Here is a 14466-nt window from a genome sequence, read left to right on the forward strand (position 1 = left end):
TTTCACAGTACAACTCACTCTATCTGGCAATAAGTGAACTGTTATGAGATAGATGGCAACTCCTTTCATTATAATGGAACTAATTTCACAACTAACAGCTGTGATAAATGCTGTGTACTTTTTTTTAATAAATTCCACAAGTTTTGAGTTGCAATGTTGTAGAGAGTTCTCCAGTAACTATAAGTTGCTGGAACCAATTTTATGGAATCTTGGGCAATGTTAAAAGAACTTGTTACTTAAATGCTGAAGTAAGGTGATGCAGCACGGCTGTCAAAAACTAAATAGAAAATATTACCTGAACATTTCTATGTAATAAAGTAAGATATTTACCTTAAACGTTCCTCATTAGCCACATTCCATTGTAAAGGGACATTAAAGGGACACTGAACCCATTTTTTTTTTCTTTCGTGATTCAGATAGAGCATGCAATTTTAAGCAACTTTCTAATTTACTCCTATTATCATTTTTTCTTTGTTCTCCTGCTATCTTTATTTGAAAAAGAAGGCATCTAAACAATTTTTTTTGGTTCAGCACTCTGGACAGCTATTTTTTTATTGGTGAATGAATTTATCCACCAATCAGCAAGAACAACCCAGGTTGTTCACTAAAAATGGGCCGGCATCTAAACTTACATTCTTGCATTTCAAATAAAGATACCAAGAGAATGAAGAAAAATTGATAATAGGAGTAAATTAGAAAGTTGCTTAAAATGTCATGCTCTATCTGAATCATGAAAGAAAAAAATTTGGGTTCAGTGTCCCTTTAAGCATCCAATCAGCATGCTGGTCTCAGGACTTGCAAGGGAATATGCATCTGTCATGTGCAGGGACAGTCACTTTAATTTCCTCTTCAACAAAGTTCATTATGAATTCTTGCAAGATTATGGAGAATTCCACAAGTTAACATTAAAGCGAAGTATGAACTCAGCACAGATGATATTGATTTACTTTTTTCACCATGCAGATTACAGTAGCTGAAGAACAACTGCTCACCAAGCACGTGCTTTTTGGTGAGCTAAAGAAATGTTTAGACAAAATATCTTCCATTTTTACACAGAGATGTTCATGTGATATTTTCTAGTTTTCCAAGATATACTGCATCACTTTCAAGTGATTTAGCATAAGGGTAACATACCTTGAAATACATAGTTGCATCTATAGTTTGATATATTATTTAGAAGTAAAATTAGAAAATGTATTACAGCACAATCCCTATGTGATAAATGAACTATTTAGGTATTTTGTCCAGAATGTTACATTAAAAAATATTTCATGTTATCACTAGTGATGTCGCGAACCGAAAATTTTCGGTTCGCGAACGGCGGACTCGAACTTCTGCGCAAACCGCCATTGAATTCAATAGGCAGGCGAACTTTAAAACCTACAAGGACTCTTTCTGGCCACAATAGTGATGGAAAAATTGTTTCAAGGGTACTAACACCTGGACTGTCGCATGCTGGAGGGGGATCCCTGGCAAAACTCCCATGGAAAATTACATAGTTTATGCAGAGTCTGCATTTAAGCCATAATGGGCCTAAATCAACTAACATTCCCAAAGTGGCTGTCTCAAAACATCCCGGACAGAAGATAGATTGATAGATAGGATAGATAGATATACATAGATTGATAGTTAGATAGAATCGATAGAAGAGAAATAGATAGATTTGTTAGATATATAATTACCCTAATAAAGTCTAATAATTAAACATGCGTTCTTGGACCCAACTAGCTTGTGTTAATTAGTACGTTTCTTAGCACTTTAATCCCTGTTCCCCCCCCCCTATCGGGGGTGTTCTATATGGCCTGCCTGATTACCCTGAAAAAATATAATAATAAGACATGCGGTCTGGTACCTATTTTAACTAGGTTGTGTTTTAAGTACTACCATTCTTAGCACTTTAATCTCTGTAACTCCCCCTATTTGGTGAGGTCTATACGGCCTGGATGATTACCCATACAAAATCTAATAATAAGACATCTGCTCTTGGTCTGCGACCCATTGTAACTATGTTGTGTTAATTAGTAATTTCCTTCGCATTTTAATAGCTGTTACTCATACTCACCCTATCGGTGGAGGTACTGTTCTTTGCAGTTTAATACCTGTTACAACACCAAATGGTGGCAGGTCTATCTGGCCTTCATGATTAGCTGCACCCAAACCCAAAAAAAAGCCGAGTGGTCTTAGACTAACACCCATGGCTAACTCGGTTGTTTCAATTAGTACTATTCTTAGCACTTTCATCCCTGTTATGGGTGGTCTACATGGCCATCATGATTAGCCGAACAAAATACTACAATCCAACCTTTGCTCAGTCTTCATAGGCCCTTCATTGGCTGTATTTTGATAGTACAGTTCTTATTATTTTTATAGCTGATACAACACCGAATGGTGGCAGCTCTATATGACCTGCAAGATTAGCCGCACCCAATACAAAAATAAATCCAAGCGGTCTTGGATTAACACCCATGGCTAACTCTGTTGTTTCAAGTAGTACTATTCTTAGCACTTTCATCTCATCATCCCTGTTACTTCCAGGACTCTCGGTGGTGGTCTACATGGCCATCATGATTAGCCTAACCAAATACTACAATCCAACCTTGGCTCAGTCTTCCTAAGGCCCTTCATTGGCTGTATTTTGGTAGTACTGTTCTTATTAGTTTAATAGCTGATACGACACCGAATGGTGGCAGCTCTATATGGCCTGCATGAATAGCCGCACCCAAAGCCAAAAAAAAGCCAAGAGGTTTTGCACTAACACCCATGGCTAACTCTGTTGTTTCTAGTTCTACTATTCTTAGCTCTTTCATCTCATCCCTGTTACTTTCAGGACTCTCAGTGGTGGTGGTCTACATGGCCATCATGATTACCCTCACCAAAAATATAACAACAATACGTGCGTGCAGGGAACCATGGTAAGGTTACTTCCTTTCGCAAAATCGAGTATAACAGTTGCAGGCATAGGTTCTGACCCTGCATTATGGCTGCACCTCTCCCTAAAAGAGGCATGCGTTACAGAGTCTGTGGGCATGTATGCAAAGAGCTGGCCTGCCTAAAAAGAGGAGCAAGGCTGTACAGGTTGTTCTCCTTCAGCCGTTTTATACGCTGTCCCACGGCCACGACCCTCAACAACCACAACAGAATGAAACACCACATTTGCCATCCTTTTAAACAACAGAGTACAGGTATGGCATTGATTTTAGTTACACGGCGATATTTATTATGAACCGTGAAATTGAAAACAAAAACATGATTGGACACCAAGTACAGTACAGGTCGTTCTCCTTCGGCCTTTTTAGAATAGTGTTCCAGACCCCCAACAAAAACAACAGCAGGAAAGAGGACATATGGCATCCTTTTGAACATTAGATGACAGGTAAGGCATAGATTTTACAAAGCCATAGATAATTTTTTTGCAACTGTGAAATAAAAAAAAGCATTGATTGGACACCCAGAACACTTCTTTATCCTTAGGCCTTTTTATAAGTCCCGGAGCCTCAACCGAAACAACAGTATGAAAGAGGACATATGGCATCCTTGTGAACAATTGATTAAAGTTAAGGCATTTATTTTATAATCCCAGAGATCATTTATATGACCCGGGAAATAGAAAAAAACATTGATTAGACACCCAGTACACTTATTTATCCTCAGCCCTTTTTAATAAGAGGGTCCCGGAGCCTCAACCGAAACAACAGCATGAAAGAGGACATATGTCATCCTTTTGAATAATAGATTACAGGAAAGGCATTGATTTTAGAATCCCAGAGATCATTTATATGACCCGGGAAATAGAAAAAAACATTGATTAGACACTCAGTACACTTATTTTTCCTCAGGCCTTTTTAATAAGAGGGTCCCGGAGCCTCAACCGAAACAACAGCATGAAAGAGGAGATATGTCATCCTTTTGAATAATAGATTACAGGAAAGGCATTGATTTTAGAATCCCAGAGATCATTTATATGACCCGGGAAATAGAAAAAAACATTGATTAGACACTCAGAACACTTATTTTTCCTCAGGCCTTTTTAATAAGAGGGTCCCGGAGCCTCAACCGAAAAAACAGCATGAAAGAGGAGATATGTCATCCTTTTGAATAATAGATTACAGGAAAGGCATTGATTTTAGAAACCCACAGATCTTTATGTGCAACCGGGAAATAGAAAAAAACATTGATTAGACACCCAGTACACATATTTTTCCTCAGGCCTTTTTAATAAGAGGGTCCCGGAGCCTCAACCGAAACAACAGCATGAAAGAGGACATATGTCATCCTTTTGAATAATAGATTACAAGAAAGGCATATATTATAGAAACCCACAGATCATTATTTGCAACTGGGAAATAGAAAAAAACATTGATTAGACACCCAGTACACTTATTTTTCCTCAGGCCTTTTTAATAAGAGGGTCCCGGAGCCTCAACCGAAACAACAGCATGAAAGAGGACATATGTCATCCTTTTGAATAATAGATTGCAGGAAAGGCATTGATTTTAGAAACCCACAGATCATTATTTGCAACCGGGAAATAGAAAAAATCATTGATTAGACACCCAGTACACTTATTTTTCCTCAGGCCTTTTTAATAAGAGGGTCCCGGAGCCTCAACCGAAACAACAGCATGAAAGAGGACATATGTCATCCTTTTGAATAGTAGATTACAAGAAAGGCATTGATTTTAGAAACCCACAGATCTTTATTTGCAACCGGGAAATAGAAAAAAACATTGATTAGACACCCAGTACGCTTATTTTTCCTCAGGCCTTTTTAATAAGAGGGTCCCGGAGCCTCAACCGAAACAACAGCATGAAAGAGGACATATGTCATCCTTTTGAATAATAGATTACAAGAAAGGCATTGATTTTAGAAACCCACAGATCTTTATTTGCAACCGGGAAATAGAAAAAAACATTGATTAGACACCCAGTACACTTATTTTTCCTCAGGCCTTTTTAATAAGAGGGTCCCGGAGCCTCAACTGAAACAACAGCATGAAAGAGGACATATGTCATCCTTTTGAATAATAGATTACAAGAAAGGCATTGATTTTAGAAACCCACAGATCTTTATTTGCAACTGGGAAATAGAAAAAAACATTTATTAGACACCCAGTACACTTATTTTTCCTCAGGCCTTTTTAATAAGAGGGTCCCGGAGCCTCAACCGAAACAACAGCATGAAAGAGGACATATGTCATCCTTTTGAATAATAGATTACAAGAAAGGCATTGATTATAGAAAACCACAGATCATTATTTGCAACCGGGAAATAGAAAAAAACATTGATTAGACACCCAGTACACTTATTTCTCCTCAGGCCTTTTTAATAAGAGGGTCCCGGAGCCTCAACCGAAACAACAGCATGAAAGAGGACATATGTCATCCTTTTGAATAATAGATTACAAGAAAGGCATTGATTTTAGAAACCCACAGATCTTTATTTGCAACCGGGAAATAGAAAAAAACATTGATTAGACACCCAGTACACTTATTTTTCCTCAGGCCTTTTTAATAAGAGGGTCCCGAAGCCTCAACCGAAACAACAGCATGAAAGAGGACATATGTCATCCTTTTGAATAATAGATTACAAGAAAGGCATTGATTTTAGAAACCCACGGATCATTATTTGCAACCGGGAAATAGAAAAAAACATTGATTAGACACCCAGTACACTTATTTATTCTCAGGCCTTTTTAATAAGAGGTTCCCGGAGCCTCAACCGAAACAACAGCATGAAAGAGGAGATATGTCATCCTTTTGAATAATAGATTAAAGGAAAGGCATTAATTTTAAAATCCCAGAGATCATTTATATGACCCGGGAAATAGAAAAAAACATTGATTAGACACCCAGTACACTCATTTATTCTTAGGCCTTTTTAATACGAGGGTCCCGGAGCCTCAACTGAAACAACAGCATGAAAGAGGACATATGTCATCCTTTTGAATAATAGATTACAGGAAAGGCATTGATTTTAGAATCCCAGAGATCATTTATATGACCCGGGAAATAGAAAAAAACATTGATTAGACACTCAGTACACTTATTTTTCCTCAGGCCTTTTTAATAAGAGGGTCCTGGAGCCTCAACCAAAACAACAGCATGAAAGAGGAGATATGTCATCCTTTTGAATAATAGATTACAGGAAAGGCATTGATTTTAGAATCCCAGAGATCATTTATATGACCCGGGAAATAGAAAAAAACATTGATTAGACACTCAGTACACTTATTTTTCCTCAGGCATTTTTAATAAGAGGGTCCCGGAGCCTCAACCGAAACAACAGCATGAAAGAGGAGATATGTCATCCTTTTGAATAATAGATTACAGGAAAGGCATTGATTTTAGAATCCCAGAGATCATTAATATGACCCGGGAAATAGAAAAAAACATTGATTAGACACCCAGTACACTTATTTATCCTCAGGCCTTTTTAATAAGAGGGTCCCGGAGCCTCAACCGAAACAACAGCATGAAAGAGGAGATATGTTATCCTTTGGAATAATAGATTACAGGAAAGGCATTGATTTTAGAAACACAGAGATAATTAGTTGCAACCGGGAAATCTAAAAAAACATCAAACAGACACCCAGTACACTTCTTTATCCATAGGCCTTTTTAGCAGAGGCTCCAGGACCCTCAACAAAAACAAGAGCAGGGAGCTGGGCATAGGAGTACAATGGAGTGTGACAATAATAATGTGAAGGTGAAGATTGCGTAGTTGTGGCATTTTAATTTTGTTATTGTGGAACTTAGTACTTGCAATGACCTTGCTCTGGTGAATCCATATCGCAAATGTGTTATTTAAGGCACTGTTTGTCTATTTTTTGAATATCAGCATTTGGTAAATGAAGCTCAACTTAAGGTTGGTGAGAACCGACCTTTCTTCTGGCTGTTTGCAAATGTTGTGGCTCTGGACAAACATGTGAATAAGGGGCCATCAGCCATATTCTGCACGCAACCCCTTTGATGATTGACGATAAACATGTATCACCTGCAAGCAGAGCTTGTTACTTCTGTCTAAATCATCTTCCTGGTATGGACAGGCCACTGTTTCCCACAGCAAGTCCGAAGCTTGAACTACAAGATTGTCTTGAGTATGGTAGGAAACCAAAGTTTATTTAATTCTGTACTATCACCACAAAAGCTGAACTTCTTGAAGCAACGAAAATGCCAGCAATTTCATGTGCTTATGGATGACAAGGACATCCTGTCCTGTGGTGCACAGAGATGGAGAGGATTTTGGGCCTCCCTGTACACTACCCAGATGTCTCAAACATCACCAGAAACACAAGACAGCGACTCTTGTGAAGTTCCTGGAGTGTTCCGGTAGCCATCTCTTTGCGCCCCGAAAGGAATACTTTATCAGTGTTTTTGTATACATCCGACAACAGCTTCGGAGACTGTGGTGACGCACATGTTATTTACTGTTGTTCCAGCTGTGGCAATATCAATTGGCATTAAAAAGTTAAGATTTGTGGGTGGCGGAGCCTATAGCTGTTGCAGTAGGACATGTGTTTGAGGAGCTCCAGGTCTTACAAGTTACTTTGAAGTTACTTTTCAACCTTAATTTAATTTTCTTTTTGGGATTCATAGTCACACTTTCTGGGGCTATCCAAGAGGAGCCTGGAGATACCTTACTCATATCGGCTTACCTATGTTCCTCAGCTGACTGCGTTACAGCTAGCCGCGACACTGAGAGGCCTCTCTAGCCTGATAGTGCTGTCATTGTCAAAGCTGACGCCAATATACCCCCCCAGGACCCTGGGTTATCAAACCAGTTCTATAGTAACTGGACAACTCGTTAATCACAACTATTGACAAAGAGAAGGAAAAGCACTAGTCACCCCTTATATCAATGGGTACGGAGACCTGTATTTTTCCTTTCCAATATGGCGTTGGTCACCAAAATAATCCAGAATGAAAAAAAAAGTAAGATTTGGAGAGTGACTAGTGACGCACATTTTATGCATGCTGTGGCAATTGCAATTTGCATTAAAAAGAATCGGCTAACAACCACTACCTACGACCACACCTGACTCCTGAAGTTATGCTTCAGTTATTAAGTCAAGTTAAATTAATTTTTTTTTTTTATTATGCTCAGCCGAGGCTCCAGGACCCTCAACAAAACCAGCAGCAGGAAAGAGGACATATGGCATCCTTTTGAAAAAAAGATTATAGGAAAGGCATTGATTTCAGAAACACAGAGATCATTAGTTGCAACCGGGAAATAGAAAAAAAACATTGATTAGACACCCAGTACACTTATTTATCCTTAGGCCTTTTTAACAAGAGGCTCCCAGAGCCTCAACAGAAACAACAGCATGAAAGAGTACATATGGCATCCTTGTGAATAATAGATTACAGGAAAGGCATTGATTTTAGAAACCCGTGGATAATTTTTTGCAACCGTGAAATCTAAAAAAAACATAGATTAGACACCCAGTACACTTCTTTATCCTTAGGCCTTTTTAGCAGAGGCTCCAGGACCCTCACCAAAACCAGCAGCAGGAAAGAGGACATATGGCATACTTTTGTAAATTAGATTACAGAAAAAGGCATTGATTTTAGAAACACAGAGATCATTAGTTGCAACCAGGAAATAGAAAAAACATTGATTAGACACCCAGTACACTTATTTATCCTTAGGCCTTTTTAATAAGAGGCTCCCAGAGCCTCAACAGAAACAGCATGAAAGACTACATATGGCATCCTTGTGAATAATAGATTACAGGAAAGGCATTGATTTAGAAACTCGTTGATAAATTTTTGCAACCGTGAAATCTAAAAAAACATAGATTAGACACCCAGTACACTTCTTTATCCTTAGGCCTTTTTAGCAGAGGCTCCAGGACCCTCACCAAAACCAGCAGCAGGAAAGAGGACATATGGCATACTTTTGTAAATTAGATTACCCGGAAAGGCATTGATTTTAGAAACACAGAGATCATTAGTTGCAACCGGGAAATAGAAAAAAACATTGATTAGACACCCAGTACACTTATTTATCCTTAGGCCTTTTTAATAAGAGGCTCCCGGAGCCTCAACAGAAACAACAGCATGAAAGAGTACATATGGCATCCTTGTGAATAACAGATTACAGGAAAGGCATTGATTTTAGAAACCCGGGGATAATTTGTTCCAACCGTGAAATCTAAAAAAACATAGATTAGACACCCAGTACACTTCTTTATCCTTAGGCCTTTTTAGCAGAGGCTCCAGGACCCTCAACAAAACCAGTAGCAGGAAAGAGGACATATGGCATACTTTTGTAAATTAGATTACAGGAAAGGCATTGATTTTAGAAACACAGAGATAATTTATATGACCCGGGAAATAGAAAAAAACATTGATTGGACACCCAGTACACTTCTTTATCCTTAGGCCTTTTTATAAGAGGGTCCCGGAGCCTCAACAGAAACAACAGCATGAAAGAGGACATATGGCATCCTTTTGAAAAATAGATTACAGGAAAGGCATTGATTTTAGAAACACAGAGATAATTTGTTATAACCGGGAAATCTAAAAAAACATTAAATAGACACCCAGTACACATATTTATCCTTAGGCCTTTTTAGCAGAGACTCCAGGACCCTCAACAAAACCAGCAGAAGGAAAGAAGACATATGGCATCCTTTTGAAAAAAAGATTATAGGAAAGGCATTGATTTTAGAAACCCAGAGATAATTTGTTGCAACCGGGAATTTGAATCAAAAAAATGATTCGATGGACACCCAGTACAATTCTTCCTCCTTAGGCCTTTTTATAAGAGGGTCCAGGACCCTCAAACAAAACACCAGCAGGAAAGAGGACATATGGCATCCTTTTGAACAATAGAGTACAGGAAAGGCATTGATTTTAGAAACCCAGAGATAATTTTTTGCAAATGGAAATTTGAATAAAAAAAATGATTCGATGGACACCCAGTGCACTTCTTTCTACTTAGGCCTTTTTCTAATAGGGTCCTGGACCCTCAAAAAAAACACCAGAAGGAAAGAGGACGTATGGCATCCTTTTGAACAATAGAATACAGGTACAGTATTGATTTTACAAACCCAGAGATCATTTTGGTCAATTGTTAAATAGAAAAAAATAAATAAGTGGACACCCAGTACACCTCTTTCTCCTTAGGCCTTTTTATAAGAGGGTCCAGGACCCTAAAAAAAAACACAATCAGGAAAGAGGACGTATGGCATCCTTTTGAACAATAGAGTACAGGAAAGGCATTGATTTTAGAAACCCAGAGATAATTTGTTGCAAATGGAAATTTGAATAAAAAAAAAAAATGATTCGATGGACACCCAGTATACTTCTTTCTCCTTAGGCCTTTTTATAAGAGGGTCCAGGACCCTCAAAAAAAACACCAGCAGGAAAGAGGACGTATGGCATCCTTTTGAACAATAGAGTACAGGTACAGCATTAATTTTACAAACCCAGAGATAATTTTGGTCAAATGTGAAATAGAAAAAAAAAATGAGTGGACACCCAGTACACCTCTTTTTCCTTAGGCCTTTTTATAAGAGGGTCCAGGACCCTCAAACAAAATACCAGCAGGAAAGAGAACATATGGCATAATTTTGAACAATAGAGTACTGGTACGGCATTGATTTTAGAAACCCACAGATAATTGTTTGGAAAAGTGAAATAGCCCCAAGAACCATGCTTGGACTCCCACTCCAGGTCGTTCTCCTTCAGCTTTTTTATAAGAGGGTCCAGCACCTTCAACAGAAACAACTGCAGGAAACACCACCACATATGCCATCCTTTTGCACAAGCGAGTACAGGTATGGCATCCATTTTAGAAACCCAGAGATAATTGAGAGGAACCAGGGACATTTTTCTAAAAATTTGATGGGGCACCCATTACAGGTCGTTCTCCTTCAGCCTTTTTATACCATGGGCCATGACCCGCAACAGGCACAACAGCATGAAACACCACATATGCCACCCTTTTGCACAATAGAGTACAGGTATGGCATAGATGGAACACGGAGATAATTTAGAGCAACCAAGAGACGGATAAAGATGCTTGGTCGGTCCTACTCTTTCAAATTTGTGGCATTTTGCGTTCAATTTAATGGTCCACCAGATATGAGTGGTATGCTAAGTTGTACAATTCGTAACAGTTTAATCACTAGGGTTATGTGCCTTATTTTTTTTATTTGAGTTTTGTACCCACAGAGCTGCAGCAGAGGCCAGAAAAATTCGGAATGTACAAATGACTGAAAAATTGGGGTATTGTTGTAGCAACTACTGTAGCAGCGGCCAGAAAAATTGATGTTTGTAAAACATTTATAAAGTCCCCTAAAAGCTTGTGGCTTGAAAACTAGTTGTTGGCAGATAAGTCAAGCAAGTCCTCCGGCTTTATAAAAAAAAAAAAAAAAGGCCAGCCTGTGTACCAGTTGTAGCCCAAGCCAGCTCATCTCGTCATCAGGCCTTTTTTATTCGAATGTATCGCCCAATGTCAGTCCCTTCGGGATCCAGCCCTCATTCATTTTTATAAAAGTGAGATAGTCCAGGCTTTTTTGACCTAGGCGACTTCTCTTCTCAGTGACAAAACCTCCTGCTGCACTGAAAGTCCTTTTGGACAGGACACTTGAAGCGGGGCAGGCCAGAAGTTCCATTGCAAATTGGGATAGCTCAGGCCACAAGTCCAGCCTGCACACCCAGTAGTCAAGGGGTCCATCGCTCCTGAGAATGTCGAGATCCGCAGTTAAAGCTAGGTAGTCTGCTACCTGTCGGTTGAGTCTTTCTCTAAGGCTGGATCCCGAAAGGCTCTGATGGTGCATGGGAGTTAAAAAGGTATGCATGTCCTCCATCAACAAGATGTCAGGAAAGCATCCTGTCCTTGCCGCCGTGGTCGTGGGAGGAGGAGGATTCATTTCATCTCTTCCCCTGTTACATTCCCGTGGTGCTGTGACATCACCCTTATACGCTGTGTAAAGCATAGTTTTTAATTTATTCTTAAAATGCTCCATCCTTTCCGACTTGCGGGAATTTGGTAACATTTCAGGCACTTTATGCTTATACCAGGGGTCGAGGAGCGTGGACACCCAGTACATGTCGTTCTCCTTCAGCTTTTTTATACGAGGGTCCCTCAACAGGCACGACAGCATGAAAGAACCCATTTGAACAAGGTTGGATGCAGAGCTAATCATGTCCCGTTCCTCCTACTCACTGATCTCACTGATTGTATCTTGTTCCCCCCAGCCACGTACAACACCACGGGTACCAGAGAGGTGACAACAATGAGCACCCTGGGATGCCTGTTGTGCTCGGTCTTCCTCCTCCTCCTCAAAGCCACATTCCTCCTCTGACTCCTCTTCCTCACAATCCTCTTCCTGCATTGCCGCAGGACCAGCAAGCGATGCTGATAAGGCTGTTTGTGGGGGTGATGGACACCACAACTCTTCCTCTTCACGCTCATCTACTGCATGATCCAGCACTATTCGCAGGGCACGCTCCAGGAAGAAAACAAATGGTATGATGTTGCTGATGGTGCCTTCGGTGCGACTGACAAGGTTTGTCACCTCCTCAAAAGGACGCATGAGCCTACAGGCATTGCGCATGAGCGTCCAGTAATTTGGCAAAAATATCCCCAGCTCCCCAGAGGCTGTCCTAGCACCCCGGTCATACAAATACTCATTAACAGCTTTTTCTTATTGGAGCAGGCGGTCAAACATTAGGAGTGTTGAATTCCACCGTGTCGGGCTGTCGCAAATCAAGCGCCTCACTGGCAGGTTGTTTCGACGCTGGATATCGGACAAGTGCACCATGGCCGTGTAGGAACGCCTGAAATGGCCACACACCTTCCTGGCCTGCTTCAGGACGTCCTGTAAGTCAGGGTACTTATGGACAAATCGTTGTACAATTAGATTACACACATGTGCCATGCACGGCACATGTGTCAACTTGCCCAATTTCAATGCCGCCACCAAATTACTTCCATTGTCAGAAACAACCTTGCCAATCTCCAGTTGGTGCGGAGTCAGCCACTGATCCACCTGTGCATTCATGGCGGTCAGGAGTGCTGGTGCGGTGTGACTCTCCGCTTTCAGGCAAGTCAACCCCAAGACGGCGTGACACTGCCTTACCCGGGATGTAGCATAGTACCTGGGGAGCTGGGGTGGGTGCCATAGATGTGGAGCAAGACGCAGAAGTTGAAGAGGACTCAGCCGAGGAAGAGGTTAGGGAAGAGGATGGAGTAGGAGGAGTAGAGGAGGTAGCAGCAGGCCTGCCTGCAAGTCGTGGCGGTGTCACCAACTCTTCTGCAGAGCCACGCATTCCATGCTTGTCAGAAGTCAGCAGGTTTACCCAATGCGCAGTGTAGGTGATATACCTGCCCTGACCATGCTTTGCAGACCAGCTATCCGTGGTCATATGGACCCTTGCCCCAACGCTGTGTGCCAGACATGCCATAACTTCCTTTCTCACAACAGAGTACAGGTTTGGGATTGCCTTTTGTGAAAAGAAATTTCTGCCAGGTACCTTCCACTGCGGTGTCCCAATAGATACAAATTTTTTGAAAGCATCAGACTCCACCAGCTTGTATGGTAAAAGCTGGCGGGCTAAGAGTTCAGACAAGCCAGCTGTCAGACGCCGGGCAAGGGGGTGACTTTGAGAAATTGGCTTCTTACGCTCAAACATGTCCTTGACAGACACCTGACTGTGGGCAGATGACCAGGAACTGCTACGTAAGAGAGACTGAGTGGAAGATGGTTGAGAGGGGGCAAGGAGGACAGCACTGGTTGACGTGGCTGAAGATGCTGGAGCAGGAGAAGGAGGGCGGCTTTCACTTTGTGTGCTGCTTCTACTCATGTGTTCTTCCCATCGGCCTTTGTGATGGGAGACCATGTGCCTTCGCAAAGCAGTTGTACCTAGGTGGGTGTTGGACTTCCCATGACTCAGTTTCTTTTGGCACAGGTTGCAAATGGCATCGCTGTTGTCAGAGGCAGACACACAAAAAAAATGCCACACTGCTGAGCTCTGCGATGACGGCATTCTGGTGGTGGCAACAGCATGCGTTGATGGACGTCGGCGTGCTTTCTGGCTGATCCCTGGTGACGATGAATGCTGTCTGACTGTGCCACTATCTCCTTGAGACGACCTCCCCATGCTTCCAAATCGTCTGCTCCTCCTCCTCCTCTCTGTCTCCCCATCTGAACTTTCCCCCTCTTCTTCTTCTCTTCTAGCAGGCACCCACGTGACATCCACTGACACATCATCATCAACCGCTTCACTTGTATCTGAAACATCAAGAAAGGAAGCAGCAGCGGGTACAACATCATCATGATCATCACACCGTACCTCCATGTCGGTAATGCTGCCTGACTGAGACTGATCACTATTATGTACATCCTCTGTCAATGATGGTTGCGCATCACTCATTTCTTCCAAATGATGTGTCAATAACTCCTGTGACAGATCAAGTGAAGCAGCTGTGGTGCTAATGTTGGTGGTGGCGACA

Source organism: Bombina bombina, chromosome 8 (assembly GCF_027579735.1).
Source record: "Bombina bombina isolate aBomBom1 chromosome 8, aBomBom1.pri, whole genome shotgun sequence".
Lineage (NCBI taxonomy): Eukaryota > Metazoa > Chordata > Amphibia > Anura > Bombinatoridae > Bombina > Bombina bombina.